We start from the raw sequence: 19,650 nt of genomic DNA on the forward strand, positions 1-19,650 counted from the left end.
AATACACCTTGGCATAGATATATATGAAAAATATTTCAACTTTACAGAAACACACATTCACTGGATGATGACATCAGTGATGTCATTTGAGATGTCATCAGTGATGATATCAGTGATGTCACTGACCATGTCATGAGTGATGTAATATGTGACATCATCAGCAGTGCATTGCGGGCGCGCGAGTTATAGTTAGCTCAACTAACTATAACAGGCAAATTTCTCTGGTTTTATATGAGTCAAATGTCCAACTAACTAGAACGTCCCTGAAACCTATGGTTTTTTTAATGAATTTTAAAGGTTTTTTAAATGCTAATTCCTAACTATGATGTCTTTTATTTCTGAAAAAAAAAAAAATATATATATATATATATATATATATATATCAAATAAAAAAAACATAGGATTGAGGTACATTAGACTTACAAATTTTCATTTAAAAAACCTTTGAAATTCACTGGAAAAACCATAGGTTTCAGGCACGTTATAGTTAGAAATTAGCATTTAAAAAAACATAGAAATTCACTGAAAGAAATGTAGGTTTCAGGCACGTTATAGTTAGAAATAGCATTTAAAAAAACATAGAAATTAACTGAAGAAACCAAAGTTTCGGAACGTTATGATTAGTTGGACATTTCACTCGTACAAAACCATAGAAATTCTGGTGTCATAGTTAGTTCAGCTAACTATAACTCGTGCCACAGCAATGCACTGCTGATGACGTCACATATTACATTATTCATGACATGGTCAGTAACTTCACTGATGACATCACTGATGACATCTCAAATGACATCACTGATGACATCACTGATGACATCATCCTGTGACTGTGTGTTTCTGTAAAGTTTAACTATGTTTAATATATATAGGGAAAGACATATTGAAGAATGAATAGGTGTATAAGTGTCTGAATGGATGATTTATTTAGTGGGTGCATAATTGAGTCTATAAGTGAGTGATTAAACGTATTTTACTGAATGCATGGGTTGGTGAGTAAACTGTGTGAATGACTGTATCCATCTGTCTGTTGGTGTGTAAGCGGCTGCATGGGTTTGTGAATAGCTGCATGAGTCTGTATATGAGTTATTGATTGGTTGTCTGAGTATCTGTATGGGTGGCTGAGTGTTTGTGTGGGTGGGGTGTGTGTGACTGTGTATAGATGTGTGAGTGGGTGATTCACTGGGTACATGGTTTCAAGAGTGCATCTGTGATGGACTGCATGGGTGGGTGAGTGTGTGTATGGGTGTGTTAGTGAGTGAATGTATATCTCAGTGGTACATGTGCGAGTAACTACATATTTAAAAGGCAGTATATATGTGTGTTAGAGTATTAAAATGGCTATAAGTGAGAGGGTGTGATTGTGAGAGTGGCTGAATGGATGAGTGTGTGGTTGTACCAGTGATTGTATAAGAGCATAAGAATGTTCTAGTATTTGTATGAGTAAGTGAGCTGGTGTGTGTATAACTGTATAGGTGAGTAAATGGGTTTGTGATTATTTATTTGCATAACTGACAAGATGTGTGAGTAACTCTCTGGATGAGTGGTGGTGTGTGAGTGTCTATATAGGTGTATGAGTGCATATGATAGTCCTGTACTGAGTGACCATAAGTATGAGTGACTGTACGGATGAGTGAGTGGATGTGTATGTAGACCTAAGAATCAGCGAGTGGGTATGTAGTTATTGGTTTTAGAGTGTCAATGGTTTTGAGAATGGCCGTCTGTAATTTAGAGTGGGTGTATCAAAGGTTATAATAGGGTGTGAGAAGATGCATCAATTTATCACATGGATGATGTCATCAGTGATGTCATTTGAGATGTCATCAGTGATGCCATCAGTGATGTCACTGACCATGTCATGAGTGATGTAATATGTGACATCATCAGTAGAGCACGTTTTAAGTTGGGGGATTAAGTCTCCTTGAATCCTGAGAGTCCCTGGATCCAACTATCGCACCACGTACCTCCAGTAAGCACCACAGAGCTGTGTTGCAGAGAGGTGGTCCAAGGCCATGCCCCATTTTACACCTCTCGCAACTCTGTGTGTATTGGACGTACCTGGTGGGTTAGTTGTGCCCCAGGGACCCTCAGGATTCAAGGGGACTTAATTTTCCAACTTCAAACGTGCCACAGGGCTTGTTTGCACACATATCACCTCAGGCCCCGCCCCCTCCCTTCACCACTGTGCAAACACGCCTGTGGCGCGTTTTAAGTCGGGGGATTAAGTCCCCTTAAATTCTGAGGGCCCCTGGGTTCCAACTAGCCCACCAGGTACCTCCAGTAAGCGCCACAGAGCTGCGTTGCAGAGAGGTGTAAAAAGGACGTGGCCTCTCTGCAACGCAGCACCCTGGTGCATACTGGAGGTTCCTGGTGGGCTAGTTGGCCCCCAGCGACCCCCAGTATTCAAGGGGAATTACTTCCCCATCTTAGAACGCACCAGGGGCGCGTTTGCAGAGTGCTGCAGGGAGGGGGCGGGGCCTCCAGCGCAATGTCGGTCTTTTTTTTTTTTTAAGAATGGGTGCTGTGTGGCCCCCCCTTCCTTTTCTATTTTATGGGCCCTGGGGATCCCATCTCCCAGGGCCTGACCCCCATTTTTAAAAATAAATAAAGGGGCCGCGTGGGCCCCCCTCCCGTGGCCAATTCCGGCCCGGGGACCCCATCCTCCGGGGCATGGCCAAATTTTTATTTTTATTATGGAGGGGGGCTGCGTGGCCCTACTCCTAAGGCGTCTATTGGCCCCGGGCACCCCATCCCTCAGGGCCAGCCTTTATTTATTATTATTTTTCTTTGGGAGGGGGCTGCGTGGCCTTTTTTTTTTTTCGGAGGCCCACCTCCTCAGGCCTATTATGGCCCCGGGGACCCCATCCCCCGGGCCGCCCTGCCTTTTTTTCCAAAAAGTTTTTAGGGGAGGGTGGCTGCGTGGTCCTCCTCCCGGGCCACTTCTATCCCCGGGGACCCCATCCCCCAGGGCCAGCCGTATCTGTTGGGGACTGTGGGGGGGTCCCTAATCCCCCCAAGGTCCCGCCGACTCCTTGCGTCCTGCGGGAGCCGGCATTGCTTTTCCACAAGGGAAGCTGCTGACATGCAGCTCCCCTTATGGAAAAGCAATTCTGCTTTGCTTCATTGAAGCAAGAGCAGGTTTCCCTGCTCTCGCTTCAATGAAGCAAAGCAGAGTTTGCAATGACAGGGCGGGAGCAGTGTCCAGGGGGTGGGCACCCCGGGACACTGCAGGAGCCGGCCTTCGAGGCCCACCACACATTTAAAAATTTGCCTCGAGGTGGTGGTCCCTGGGGCAAGTGTGGGGGGGGATTGGGCCCCCCACACTTTCTTTTTTTCAACTGCCCCCGGGACCTGGCCCACCCAGGGGCTTTATTAACACGAAGCGCGGGATCCTGCGCTTCATTTTTTTTTTTATTTACGGCCAGATCCACGGATCCGCAATTTTTAAAAAAATGCTTTTTTGTGCCCTGGGAGCCGGCCTAGGGGGTCAGGGTGTTTCTACCCTGCCCCCTTTTCCTTTTTGCGCATTTGTTTTTCTGTTTTCTTGTGCCTCGGTTCTACCGAGGCACAAGATGGCTGCCAACACTTCCTGGTTTGGAGTGTTGACAGCCAATTAGCATGAAGCTCGTGATCGGGAGGGTGCGCGGATCCACCGCGGCCATAGATATCACTATCTTTACTTCTTAATTTCTCAAAAACTACAGAACAGATTTAAACTATTTTTTAAAAGGTCACTTTCTGAGCCAAGCAGTAACTTTTTTGCCAAATTTGGTGTAATTCCGTTCAGCAGTTTTTGCTATAACATTGTCTAAAGTTTCCTATGGGAAATCGATTTTTTGAACTCTATTTTTTGATTTTCTCAGGAACTACTGAACGGATTTACACCATTTAAAAAAAGGTCTCTTTTTGGAAAATTTGGTGTAATTCCGTTCAGCAGTTCGGGCTGTAGCCTGTTCCAAAATTTCCTATGGGAAATAACATGGAGAAAATGCATTTTGGGACCCCATTTTTCTCAGCCCCCGCTTGAGGAATCACCCCAAAATTTCAGGATAGGAGCTGACTGGAGCGCCCCACCAGTTTTGAAAATTTCACGAAGATTCGTCATCCGGCGCCAAAGTTATTGGGAAAAGAATGTTACGATTTTCCTATGGCAACTAGGTCCTAACTATAACTACCTACTGGCAACCGCCAGTAGGTAATATATCTATATATATTCCCTGAAAAAACCATAGGTTTCAGGCACGTTATAGTTAGAAAATAGTTGGACATTTCACTAGTACAAAACCATAGAAATTCCGGTGTTATAGTTAGTTCAGCCAACTATAACTCACGCCCCCGCAATGCACTGCTGATGATGTCACATATTACATCATTCATGACATGGTCAGTGACATCACTGATGACATTACTGATGACATCTCAAATGACATCACTGATGAGATCACTGATGACATCATCCAGTGACTGTCTTTCTGTAAAATTTAAATTTGTTTTATATATATTCCAAGCTGTATTAAAGAATAAGGGGGTGTATAAGTGTCTGTATGGAGGATTTAGTAGGTTCCATGACTGACTGTATAAGTGAGTGATTAAATGTGTCTTTCTGAATGCATGGGTTAGTGACTAAACTGTGTGAAAGTCTGTATCAGCCTGTCTGTTGTTGTGTAAGTTGCTGCATCGGTTGGTGAGTAGCTGCATGAGTGTCTATATGGGTTATTGATTGATTGCCTGAATATTTGTATGGCTGCCTGAGTGTGTGTGTGTGGGTGGGTGGGTGGGTGGGAGGTGTATTACTCTGTGCATAGATGTGTGAGTGGTTGATTCACTGGGTGTATGGGTTCAAGAGTACATGTGGAAACAGCTGCATGGGTGGGTGAGTGTGTGTATGGGTGTATTGGTGAGTAAATGGATGTCTCAGTGGTACATGTGCAAGTAAGTACATATGTAAAAGGCAGTATATGTGAGTGATGGTGTAAATAAATAACTATTTATGAGAGTCAATAATTGTGAGAGGGACTGCATGGATGAGTGTGTATTTATATCAGTGATTCTATAAGACAGTAATTATGTGTTAGTATCTGTATGAATAAGTGAGGTGGTGTCTGTCTAACTGTATAGGTGAGTAAATGGAAGTATGATTGAGTCTTTGCAAGACTGACTTGGTGTGTGAGTAACTCTAGATATGTGGCAGTGTGCGAGTGTCTGTGTAGGTGTATGAGTGCATATGATAGTGTTGTATTTATGAGTGACTGCATGTATGAGTGACTGTATGAGTGGATGTGTGTATAGACCTAGGAATCAGTCAGTGCATATTTAGTAACTGGTATTGATGTGTCTATTTTTTCGAAAATGGTAGTCTGTATTTTAGAGTGGGTGTATCAAAGGTTATATTCAGGTGTGGGGAGGTGCATCAGATTTTCATGTGGATGATGTCATCAGTGATGTCATCAGTGATGTCATTGACCATGTCATGAATGATGTAATATGTGACGTCATCAGCAGTGCATTGCGGGGGCACGAGTTATAGTTAGCTGAACTAACTATAACGCCGGAATTTCTATGGTTTTGTACGAGTGAAATGTCCAACTAACTATAATGTTCCTGAAACTTATGGTTTTTTCAGTGAATTTCTATGGTTTTTTAAATGCTAATTTCTAACTATAACGTGCCAGAAACCAATGTTTTTTTCAGTGAATATATATATATGTATTTATATATATATATATATAAACACTCCAATTGCACCTTTGAACGGGAACTCACTCGCGGACGGGTGCTTTAAATGTGGAGGTACCCTCCACAAATTATCACAGCTCGCATTCTCCAATATAAAAAGAGAAAATAAGCACTCACGAGGAACGCTCTCTCGGGATCTTTATTCCGACCAAACAAACGCGTTTCGGCGTCCTGGCTTCTTTGGTGTTTGTCAACACACCGGGAAGCCGCCATGTTTTATACACACTTTACATCAAATGCGTTACAAGAGAAAAGGGACTACATTCTTGTGAGCGCTGTATGCGCCATCTTGTAATGTGTAATTTAACATTTCTTCCTTGTTAATTTCTATTATTTAGTACTTCGAATAGAAAAGACAAGTTTCCAGTGATTCCATATTCATTGCTATAGAATTATAAAATTAAAAGCTTTTAGAATTGCTGAAATGATCATAAATCGTCATATTTGCATATTACGTGCCGTATATCGGCTTAGACACCACTTAATACCACATTTCTAAGCGAAGTCTTTTTACTCCATGCAAATCTACTGGTAATCACTAAATTCGTCTATTGCACCATATGTGTGTTAGCTCATAATTCATCTCGCCCTGGATCGGCTTAAGTCCCTTATTATTATGTAACGCTCTTTTACTCATTTTGACATGTTACTCTCCTATTCTTTTATCATAACCTTGATAGACAATCAACAACTACTCTACAAAATTCAATTCCTAAATTACATTACATTCAATAAAATCTTTATACTAGATGTATTAAAATTCATTATCTTCTCATCTCTCTCAATGTAAGAGGTTTGTTACCATAGTTACTAAACTTGTATATGAATAAATGAAACATTTTTTAATAACATTTTAGGAGATGCGGTACATCCGCGTGCATTTCAACTTCCGGATTCGCGTACAGGATGCGAATCTGATTTTTTTTTAAACATTATTATTTATTAATGTAGCTTTATTTAATTTTTTTTAAATAAAGCGATACAGTTATGTGTAGTTAAAATATTATCAGATGGTGCTAAATAATCCTGAAATGTAAAATTGAAAGAAGTTGAGGAATATAGTCTGGTACGTGGTGGTTCCACATGTGACAAAAAAAGAGGAGGAGGGGTTGGTACCAACCAGTTGCAATGGCGTCTGAGGAAGGCTGTTCAGGCCGAAATGCATAACGCTGTGCAATTTGTGAATAAAGGACTCCCTGCTGTGACCTTCGGTCATTCCGCAACGAGTGGTCTTTTTTGTGATGTATATATATTTTATAAAAACATGGAGTCGCAAACCAGACGCAAATCCCTGTACATTGCCGAGTCTTAGTTCTGGATTCGCGTACGGAACGCTGCTCCAGCGTAATTTTTTACATATATATTATTCATATATATATACACAATAATAATAAGTTCAAGGTAAGAAGTTTCTTAAAGTAGTTACTAAACTTGAAATTTAATAAATGAAACTTATTAAAAAGTTTTTTTGATTGTAATTTCAGGAGACGCGGTCCATGTAGATTTCAACTTCCGGATCCGCGTACGGAACGTGGCTCCAGTGTGATTTTTCACATATATAATATTCCTATATATACACAATGATAATATTAACTTCAAGGTAAGAGGTTTGTTAACATAGTTACTAAACTTGTATATGTATAAATGAAACTTATTGAAACATTTTTTAATAGAATTTTAGCAGATGCGGTACATCCACGTACATTTCAACTTCCGGATTTGCGTACGGGATGCAAATCTGATGGTTTTTTTAAACATTATTATATATTAATGTAGCTTTATTTAAGTTTTTTTGAAATAAAGAGATACAGTTATGTGCAATTAAAATATTATCAGATGGTGCTAAATATTCCTGAAATGTAAAATTGAAAGAAGTTGAGAAATCGCGTCTGGTACGTGGTGGGTCCACATGTGACAAAAAAAGAAATGTAATTGGTTAAAGATCTTGTCATCTTTCAGTTTTGCTAGATCCTACCCTCTTTCTTCAAATTTTGGGTGTGGTTGGTAGCAGCCATACTTTTTTCAGGAGCAACACAATTTTGGGGTGTTTTTTTAGTGTTTTGAGGAATTGTGTTCATAATTTCAAAATGGCAAGTGCACAGGATCTGCAGGAGGAGCCATTTTGCAGAAAGAAGGAGAGTGTGGTATGACAACTTTTTTCCATACCAGAAGGAGAGAATAAAGTAAATGCACGCAAGCTAACTTGCAAAATCTGCAAAAAAGGTGCTCTCTCGTGGTTCTGAGAGAAAGTATTCGTGTAGTACAACCTTGATGTACAAACATCTCACAACCATGCACGAAAACAGGCTTGAAAGAGCTGAACTTGCAAGACAGAATGAAGGAATTGATGATGCGCAGCCTTCCACTTCAAGAGTTGATGACAGGTTGTAGTCTATCCCACCGACTCTTCTGGATTTCTCTAAGGTAGGACTTTTTTTGCCCAAAGTGTATCACAGTTTTAAGCATTGGGGAACAGGTTGTGCAAAAAATGTTGGACCCAATTAATAATCACAATTGTTAATTTTTTCCCCCCTGCATTAATGCTCTTTGTTATATGCATGTTTTTTTCCCCATTTATTTGTTGAAAAAATCTAAAAAAAATATATATCTATAAAAGTTTCTAAAAAAGAAAAAAAAAACGGTTCTTACGGAACCAACTATTCTGGTTTAAAAAGGGAAAGCTATATGTTGTATGAATACATGAGTCAATAGATAATGTCTGTGTAATTGCATCAGTGCCTATTTAGTGTCTGAGTGATTACAAGAGTGCATTGGTACTGCCTGAGTCAATGGTTGAATTCAAGAATAGTGCTTGAGTGATTGCATGAGATGCATGGGTACTGCCTGGGCGATTGCATGAGTGCATAGGTAGTGCCTGGGTGATTGCATGAGTGCATAGGTAGTGCCTCAGTTTATGGATGAGTGCATGGTTAATGTCTGGGTCATTGGATGAGTGCATGAGAGAATGGATGGCTGCATGGGTAGTTCCTGAGTCAATGTTTGAATTCAAGAATAGTGCTTGAGTGATTGCATAAGTGCATGGGTAGTGCCTGGGTGATTGCATGAGTGCAGAGGTAGTGCCTGGGTGATTGCATGAGTGTATGGGAAGTGCCTGAGAGAAAGGTGAATGCAAGGGTAATGCCTGGGTCATTGGATGAGTGCATGGGTAGTGCCTTGGAGATTGGATGAGTCCATGGGTAGTGTCTGAGTGAATGGTTGAGTGTGCAGAAGGAATCGTATGACTGCATGGGTTCTGCCTGAGTGCCTTCATGAGTGCAAGAGTAACGTTTGACTGATTAGATCAGTGCATAGGTACTGCATGAGTAAAAGGATGACTGGAAGAGTAATGCCTGGGTCATTTGATGTTTTCATGGGTAGTGCCTGAGGGAATGGATGGGTGCATGGGTAGTGCCCGAGTGAATGGTTGAGTGCAAGAGTAGTGCATTAGCATTTGCATGACTGCCTGGGTCGTGCCTGGGTGATTGGATCAGTGCATGGGTAGTGCAGGAGTAAAAGGATGAGTGCAAGGGTAATCCCTCAGCCATTGCATGAGTGCATAGATACTGCATAGGTACTACCTGGAAGAATAAATGGTTGACTGCAAGAATAATGCGTTTGCATGAGTTTATGGGTAGTTCTTTAGTGAATGAATGAGTCCATGGGAACTGTCTGAGTGAATGGATTAATCCAACTGTACTGCCAGGGTTATTGGCTGAGTGCATGGGTAGTGCCTTGGAGTATGGTTGAGTCCATGGATAGTGTCTGAGTGAATGGTTGAGTGAAAGAGTAGTGTGTGAGCAATTGCATGACTGCACGGGTACTGTCTGAGTGACTTGATGAGTGCAAGAGTAATGTTGGAGTGATTAGATCAGTGCATAGATACTGCATGAGTAAAAGGATCACTGCAAGAGTAATACACATTTGAAGAGTGCATGGGTAGTGCCTGAGGGAATGGATGGGTGCATGGGTACTGCCAGAGTGAATGGTTGAGTACAAGAGTAGTTGCTGAGTGATTGCAGAACTGTATGGGTAGTGTCTATGTGATTGCATAAGTGCATGGGTGGTGTCTGGGTGATTGCATGAGTGTAGGGGTAGTGTGTGAGTGAATGGATGAGTACATGGGTACTGTCTTTGTAAATGGCTAAATGCAAAAATAGTGGCTGGGTGATTGGATGACTGCCTGAGTAGTGCCTGAGTGATTGCATGAGTGCAGGGGTTCTATCTGGGTGATTGGATCTGTGCATGAGGAGCGCCTGATTGAAAGGATGACTGCAAGTGTAATGCCTGGGTCATTGCATGAGTGTATGGGAGTGCCGTGGAGAATGGATGAGTGCACGAGTAGTGCCTCTACATCTACATGGGCCCCCTCGCACAAGTGGCCCGCCACCACAACCTCAACATCATCTCCTATGCCGACGACACCCAGGTCATCCTCTCCCTCACCAAGGACCCTCACACCACCAAAACCAACATTCACGAGGGCATGAAGGCCATCGCCGACTGGATGAGGAGCAGCCATCTGAAACTGAACTCGGACAAGACAGAGGTCCTCATCCTCAGACCCACCCCCTCAGCCTGGGACGACTCCTGGTGGCCGACCGCTCTGGGGACAGCACCGACACCAACCGACCATGCACGCAACCTAGGATTCATCCTCGACTCCTCCCTCTCCATGTCCAAGCAAGTCAATGCCGTCTCCTCCTCCTGCTACAACACCCTACACATGCTCAGCCGGATCTACAAATGGATCCCAACTGAAACAAGAACAGTGACACAGGCCCTTGTCAGCAGCAGACTAGACCACGGCAACGCACTCTACGCAGGAATCCCAGCCAAACACCAACGGCGGCTACAACGCATCCAAAACGCCTCCGCCCGACTGATCGCCAACGCCCCCCGCCGCAGCCACAATACCCCCCTCCTGAGAGACCTGCACTGGCTCTCCATCGACAAGAGGATCACCTTCAAGCTCCTCACCCATGCAAACAAAGCACTCCACAACGCCGGACCAGCCTACATGAACAGCAGACTCAGCTTCTACACCCCCACCCGCCAGCTCCGCTCTGCCAGCCTCGCCCTCGCAGACGTCCCCCGCATCCAACGAACGACTGCTGGCAGCAGATCCTTCTCCTACCTCGCCGCCAAAACCTGGAACACCCTCCCAACCCACCTACGACAGACCCAAGACCTACTCGCCTTCAGAAGACTCCTCAAGACCTGGCTCATCGAGCAGTAGCGGCACCCCCCTCACCCCCAGCGCCGTGAGACACTCACGGGTAAGTAGCGCGCTTTACAAGTTCCCCTGATGATTGATTGATTGATCAGTGAATGGTTGAGTGGAAGAGTAGTGCATGAGTGATTACATGAGTACATGGGTACTGCCTGGGTGATTGGATCAGTGCACGGGTAGTGCCTGAGTAAAAGAATGACTGCAGGAGTAATCCTTGGGTCATTGGATGACTGCATGGTTAGTGCCTGAGTGACTAGATGAGTGTATATGTAGTGCCTGAGTGAGGCAATGAATGCACAGGTAGTGCTTGAGGGAATAGGTGAGTGCAAGAGTAGTGCCTGAGTGATTGCATGAGTGCATCAGTAGTGCCTGGGTGATTGCAGGAGTGCAGGGGTAGTATCTGGGTGACTTGATGAGTGTATCAAAAGTACCTGAGTGAAAGTATGAGTGCAAGGGTAATGCCTGGGTCATTGGATGAGAGCATGGATAGTGCCTGAGTGAATGGATGAGTGCATGGATAGTGCCTGAATGAATGGTTGAGTGGAAGAGTAGTGCTGAAGTGATAGCATGAGTGCATCAGTAGTGCCTAGGTGATTGCATAAGTGCAGTGGTACTGCCTGGGTAATTGAATGACTGCATGGGCAGTGCCTGTGTTAAAGAAAGAATGCAAGAGTAATGACTATATTTTGCTATTAGTGCAAAACTTGTTCTTCAGAGAAGAGAAGTGCATGGGTAGTTTCTACATGACAGGATGACTGCCTACTTGATTACATGAGGAACATAATGATAATTTACAAGTAGTCTGAAGGATCAACGTTATTTATATTAGAAACAAATAACATATTATTAAATGATAAAAAAAATTCACGTTATAATACATATTATATTATGTATTCTTACCTTTTAAATAATTTTGATACATTACTCAGTAAAAATATTTTAAAGTAGTGTTGTAAATAGCATTAAAACTCTTCTCAAACTTCAACAGTACCTACTATAAAGAAGAAAAAATATTATTTAATGATAATATATTACTGAGATTATAAGATGCTATTTTTAGCAACTCAACATAAGTTTAGAATTAGATAACATTTTCAGATTCCATTTTTTGCTGTTCCCATATTCCACTAAACTTCACCAGACACAGTGATTTCAATGTGGTATCGTTATTGAACAGCGGGGAAAAAAACAATCAAATTGATTGTAGAAAAAACCCCAAAATCTGCATAACGCATCATTTTCAATATATGTAGCTATGTGCTTTTCTATCTACACTTTGTTAATTACTTTCTTCATAAACATAAACTCTATTATTTATCTCAAAATTTAGACTCTCATTTACTTCTAGTACAAAATAGACAACAAATATATAAACTATTTTCTTTTAAATACATTTCCAAATGCAATATTAATTACGGCAAATAATAATCCAAACACTAATTATAAATACTAATAGTTTGCATTCCTGTTTCGTTTCTCTTCACATCTTCCCAATTGGCCGAATGATGTACTCAAAACATTGGCTTTAAAAATAACAAATATAAATTTGGTAATTCATTAGGTAATCTAGGTTTAGATTCCAAGTGGGCATCACTGCAATTTGTCCATCCTTTATTACACTTCAAATACACAGTATAGTGCCCAGATGTTGTAGTAGGTACATCATGGAAAATAATAACCACGGCTATAAATGTTTCCTGAAATAGATATTTGACTTGCATTACAATTTTAAATTTTCGTTTCCAATTTTCTTCCATTTGCTCTCCAACGTTGTGCATTATAATCAGATATTTTTTCCAAATCTTTCTATATGTAATGAAGACACAATCTCTGATCTACAATGCAAACATCTCATGTCCTTATTGGCTGTTTTTATCAATTTGTTAAAAGGTACTGATTTGCCGTCTGTTACTGTCAAGTATATGAATCGTTCTGTTTGTATTTCAGTGGTAGAAGTAAATGAACACCTTTCACATTTATGATCCCATCTGTAACTTAGTCCAAAAAAGATTTCAATCTGTATTCCTTCATCTTCTAATACTCCAAAAATAAGCATTAGATATTCTTGTGAGGTTGTGTGGCTAAACAACTGCCACTTGAACAACGAATGTCTAAACCACGAAGGCTAAACAACTACCAAAGCCAAACCACTAAATACTGTACAACGAATTACTAAACCACGAAAATGAATAATTTTTCATTTGACCGGAATCTACCAGTCAAGGGGTCAATTGAAACAGCCAGTGGAAGATGGCCACTTTTAATTCTTGATTAAATGAAAGAATCAACAGTTAAGTGAAAAGAGAGATACAGTCAGGTAGCAATATTCAAGTACTGCTTTTCATAAAGGTGAGACATGCGAATACGGAATTTGGTAATCACTATTTGATGTCCACTGAAGCGCTGTCAATGACTAAGATTACATTTTGCTCAAAGTTTTCCTCTACTATCCTTTTGGATAAGAACTGTTGTCTTGGGTGTTCCACAAAATCCCCTCTCTTTCTGTTTCATAGGTGCTTTGAAATGGGGTCAGCCAGACTGAATCAGGGTTTAAAGCGTATTCAATTCTCAAAGCTGACACTAAGTCATATTCAGCCTCCTATTTTTTAGATGGTATTTTCAACTCTTTTCTAATGGATGTCCCTAGATATCTGCACAAACTCCTATATTTGGCTGTGATGTATTCCAGAGAGATCAGTCGCATCGAGCACTGATCTTAATTACATCACTGAAAAACAAACCAACAGTGCCATCTACTGGCCTAACACGCTAAATTAAAACAAACTAATATTTCTACATCGTGATTAAAATCAAGAAATGTGCAAATTAATTTTTAAAATGATATTACACATTCCTAAATTATTAAATATATCCTAAAATCAACATCCCGTTCCAAATTATTTTATTATTATTGCACATGCATTTAAGATTAATTATTAACATTTTAACACTTACCTCTGGTTTTAAATCAACAGCCCATTCCAAATTATTTTATTATAATTGCACTTGCATTTAAGATTAATTATTAACATTTTGACACTTACCTCTGATTTAGTAAGTCGTGGTTCAGGTGGTCGTTGTTCGTGTACAGTAGTGGTTAATGAGGTCGTGGTTCTGGTAAAGGTCGTGGTTAAGGAATCATTGTTTAATACACTTGTTGTTAAGGATTCGTTGTTCAGGCTGTTTCCCATTCTTGTGCATCTTGTTGTATATGGAGAGTAAATGTCAAAGAATCAGTACATAAATCCAAAAGATGCCGAACACCAGAAGCAGTATGCATTTTCCTTCCATCACTTACTAACTGTTCAAATACATGTTGTAGTAAAGAACAGAATCGTTTTTCACGTTTGTTTATGATATTATGATGAAGATTCTGTAGACAAAAGACAACATTCAGAATCACATTAGCATAACAGTTGATACCTGAACTATTTTCCAACTGGTATCCTACTATGTCATCAACAGTTTCCATTTTCTTTTTCTTTAGACCTTCAAGTTTCTCTTCAATTGTTTTCTTTTTTTCAAATTCAGTTGAATACTTAACATATTTTAATTTTGGACACACTACACGTTTCTTATATGTGGTATATTCACCTAAATCAGGTGTATCAAGTCTTCTTAAACAATTATGCTCTCTTCCACAATTTGCATCAGAACTAAACTTTTCCTCATCGAAATCTATCAAATCCAAACCAGACAAGGGGGTCGATTAGGATGGCGGTCAGAAAACCATTCTGACCGCCGTGGTATCGGAAATTAACCATCTGCTGGTACCGTGGCAAAATTGGCGGTCCGATTAGGATCAACCGCCAGAGAAATACGACAGTGGCGGACCACTGCCACGAAAGACAGCTGAAAGCCCCAAAACCGCCGCACGGTCAGCGGATTGACCGCACGTGAAATTAGGTTACCATTGAGGTGACAGCGGAACGATCGCTGCTTCCGACCACCGCAATTGCAACCATTGATAAATGAGAGAGCCTGCGGAAGGACAGTTGTATACCCACAGCTGCAGTTGCTCAGGAACAATAATTGCGGTCGACAAAAAAAAACATACAACAAGGGTACCAAGAGTACCCATTAACCTGGCTTAGCCTCAAAAAACACCTAACACCCCAATGGCACATTCCCACGGAAACTAAAAAAAATACAAATCCCAGGTCAACCCACACAACACATCTGACAGTAATACTCCATCTTGACACACCCACATAGCAGCCCCTTCCCTGACCAGAATCATTTGCAATACTCCACTACTGAAGGAACCAACCCCACAGCACAAAGGAAAGGCAAATCTGCACATATCACACGATTACACCAACACACACACACACACCGCCACCACTCTCACACCTGCACCTTTAACCCATTTGCACATCATACACCATTTCACAGAAGAAAATGCCCAAATTCACTGACAATGAGTTGTCAGTCATGGTAGATGAGGTAATCAGAGTAGAACCACATTTGTTTGGAAGCCTGGTACAACAGACACCATTAGCCACCAGAACGCAAATGTGAGCAAGGATAGTCAGCAAGGTCAATGCAGTAGGGACCATCCCGTGCTCCAAAAACAAGATCGTGAAGCGGTGGCATGACCTCAAGAGCAAGGTGAAAGAGAAGAACAAGAACCGAGAGCTGGCTCAGAGGACTGGCGGTGGCCCTCCCATTTCACTACGAATATTCACCGCATGGAAGGAGAAGGTGCTTGGCATACTGCATCCAGAGAGTCTCACAGGAATAGCCGGGAGAGTGGAGGCTGGTAAGTACCAACAAGTGTCTCCCATCACATTGCTATGTACTCTCTTGTACAACTACAAAGCGACACCTCCTAGGCCTAAATGCATTCATGTGCACCGCACTCTCCCCAACACTTGTCTCTCAGATCCAACGTTCACTCCCTCTGATTCACCCCAAAGGTAGCTAGCAACATTACCATGGGGGCATGTGTACAGGCAGCCAGCACTACAACTCCAACCAGGCCCCCCTGTCCCAAAGCTGAGCCGGGTGGCACACTCCAATCCACACCCACAACCAGCCATTCTATTTCACTCTTCAAACTTACAGGTAGGTAGCCATCTAATGCTGTTTTGTCCCACCCCTGAGCAGGATGGAACACTCCCCCCCACCCAAGAGCCATGTGTAACCATTCCCTTCCTCTGATCCACTTCACAGGGAGGTAGCCATCTTAACAGGGAGGGGTGCTTGTGGGTGGGAGCCAGCACTACAACTCCCACCAGGCCCCCCTGTCCCAAAGCTGAGCTGGATGGTACACTACACACACCCACAACCATGTGGCAGACATTGCATTGTTCACCCTCACCTAACAGGTAGGTAGCCATCTTAACAGGGAAGGGTGATTGTGGTTGTGAAGACTGCACCACAACTCCCACCAGGCCCCCTTGTCCCACAGCTCAGCAGGATGGAGAACTCCCACCCACTCAGAAGCATGTGGCAGACATGGCATTGCCCTCATCAAACTAACAGGTAGGTAGCCATCTTAACAGGGAAGGGTGTTTGGGGGTGGGAAGACTGCACCACATCTCCCACCAGGCCCCCTTGTTCCACAGCTCAGCAGGATGGAGCACATTCCCAAAGCATGTGGCATACATGGCATTGCCCTCATCAACCTAGAAGGTAGGTAGCCATCTTAACAGGGAAGGCTGTTTGTGGGTGGGATGACTGCACCACAACTCCCACCAGGCACCCTTGTCCCACAGCTCAGCAGGATGGAGCACTCCCCCGCCCCACCCAGAAGCATGTGGCAGACATTGCATTGCTTTCATCATACTAACAGGTAGGTAGCCAACTTAAAAGGGAAGGGTGTTTGTGGGTGGGAAGACTGCACCACAACTCCCACCGGACCCCTTGTTCCACAGCTCAGCAGGATGGAGCACTCCCCCTACCCAGAAGCATGTGGCAGACATTGCATTGCCCTCATCAAACTAACAGGTAGGTAGCCATCTTAACAGGGAAGGGTGTTTATGGATGGGAAGACTGCACCACAACTCCCAGCAGGCCCCCTTGTCCCACAGCTCAGCAGGATGGAGCACTTCCCCCACACCCAGAACCATGTGGCAGCAATTCGCCTCAACTATGTCACAGAATAGGTAGGTAGACACTGCATGCACCCTTCCATTCCTCGCAAAAAGCGTCGAGCCATAGGACCACACCAGCCCTCACATGTCGCCCACCTTGGCATAGATCCTATAGCCACTTCCAGTGTGCAGACAGCTAAGCATATGTAACTGTCACAGAAATTAAAGTTTGACTCACCAAATCCCATGTTGAAGAAATTCAGGGCACAATCATGCACAGCACAGCACTGAATGCTATCTGTAAGTGCCATGGGGGCAGAGCATCAAGGCCCATATAAACACAAAACATGCATGGTTAGTTGTAAAAAGAAAGCAAAGCACATGATATGACATAGGGATGCATGAGACCACAATGGCTAGTACATGCTCAGATGTAACGTCTTCCATGCAGAGTAAACAACAAAGATGCTTCACATAAAGTTGTTGTGCTGCTAGTCGTTAGATGACAACATGTTCTTGTAATCACACAATCTGTACGTGGAGCCATACAATGTGATATTAATGTAAAGTGTGTGGTGTATAACATATAACAACCAAACATCTAACACCAAGCTTGTGGGTTGCACTTCAATGACCATTTGATCTCTGTCCAACAGGTGACCAACAATTGACTGCTACAGATGACAACACCAACCTGCAGAGCAAGTCTCCACCCCCCACCCCAGAACATGGACTCTCGGATGCAGACTCCCTAAGTTCCGCGGATGCGGACCCCAGACCTGGCCCATCAGGACAGCCAGGGCGCACATGGTCCGAGGCCCCTACTGTCCCCACCACCACCACTTCAGCAACAACAACTGCGCTGACCCCTGCTGCAACGACCTGTGCGGCCTCAACCACCACCACCACCAGTGCAGCCTGCAACACTCTCCCTGCCTCAGAGGATACCCAAACCACCCCACAATCTGAGGAGGGCAGGGAGAGTCTGCGGGTGCTTCGAGTGGTGATTCCACAGGTCTGGGACAGCAGGGCAGGTGGGAGGGCAACTGGGTGACAAATTCAACAGGACACTGGGGCCGAAGCCCTGGCCAACAACGCCAGAGTCCTTGGGGCATACAAACAAACCCAGGGACAAATGGGTCAGGTTCTGGAAGAAGTGCGTGAGGTCCGCCTGCTGCTGAGGTCCATGGACACGCATATGGGCCAAATCGTGGACCTCATGGTCCAGTTTGTGGGTGATCTGAGGGACAGGCCTACGGCCCAAAGGACAGCTCAACCTCCCTCCAGTGCCCCACAGAATGACAATGCCACCACCTCAGCTGAGGCCACAAAGAGAGGTGAGCTGGAACAGGATGACTCCTCAGACATTGCTGTGCCCGCAACAAAGGCCCCCTTGCCAAACGAACAAGGGGCCGTCCGAGGAAAAACACGGGAGGATCACATGGCAAAGCACCAGCCAAAATCCATTCAAAGAGATAACCATGATGGCACTTCTCTTCACCTTGACATTGACTTTGTTGACTATCCTTACCCACACTGCCATGTTGATGGCAGTCGTCTGTTGGACTGTGTCACCACTAGGGGTGGGCGGAATTTGCGAAAGTGACTTTCGCAAATGATCGCAAAAATGTTAAAAATCTCCGCAAACACGCGGAAATATCGCGAAGATGCGGAAGTTTTTTTCCCGCCCGTTCGCGGTATTTTCTGCGCGGTGGCGGCTCGCCAACTTACCCATGCGGTTGCTCGCGGGCGCGGCCATCTTGTTTTCACTCTTCTCGCGGTGCATGATCGCGAGAAGAAAGACGTGATCGCGCGACCAATGACATTACTGCGGGCGCGAACTGTTGCGAGACATCGCAAATGGCTACCAACAATCCAACATCTCGTGGAGAACGCGACCGGATAGGGAAAACTTGTCGGCGAACGCGGGGATTCAGGTAAGGCGATCGCGCGCGAGAATGTATTATTTTACAGCGCGAGCAAGAAACAAATTATCGCTAAGCTGCGGAATGCGGAAATTTTGACATTTTCGCGCTCTCCGCGGAACGCGAAAATGTCAAATTTTCGAAATTTCTGCGAGCGGAACGGAAATTTAGCCCAGGCCTAGTCACCACATCAATGTGGTGACTACTCTATTGTCTTGTCTACTATCACTGACAACTCATTGATTCACTTTGCACCTTTTTGTAAATAATCACTTCCCTGTCACAAATACTTATTGTAAATAAACACTCTTTACACACCTATGTTTTTGTGTCCGCTCCATGTTTATCACACGATGTACTATGTTGACTCGGATTCCAGTGTACCAGAAGCACTGATTGTTTCGAGGCATTGAGAGGCTGAAGGGACCTAGAAAGACACAAGAGAAAAACATTCACTTGTCATGTGATGGCATCACAGCCATTACACAACACTTGTCATCAAGGTACACAAACCAGCATACATTACAATGAGCAACAATATCGACATAGACATCATGTAGCTGGGCATAACTACCCTGTGCCACAAACATTAGCCATCAGCACACAGCCAACAACAAGCAGCAGTCAAAAAGTTCCCCTAGGCCTTTTGACCAGCATCAAAAACAGCAGACAATGGCAACGTTGTACAATGTCACTCACCTTCAAGGGAAGTAGCGGTTGATGA

The sequence above is a fragment of the Triturus cristatus genome, chromosome 3_2 (assembly GCF_964204655.1).
Source record: "Triturus cristatus chromosome 3_2, aTriCri1.1, whole genome shotgun sequence".
NCBI lineage: Eukaryota > Metazoa > Chordata > Amphibia > Caudata > Salamandridae > Triturus > Triturus cristatus.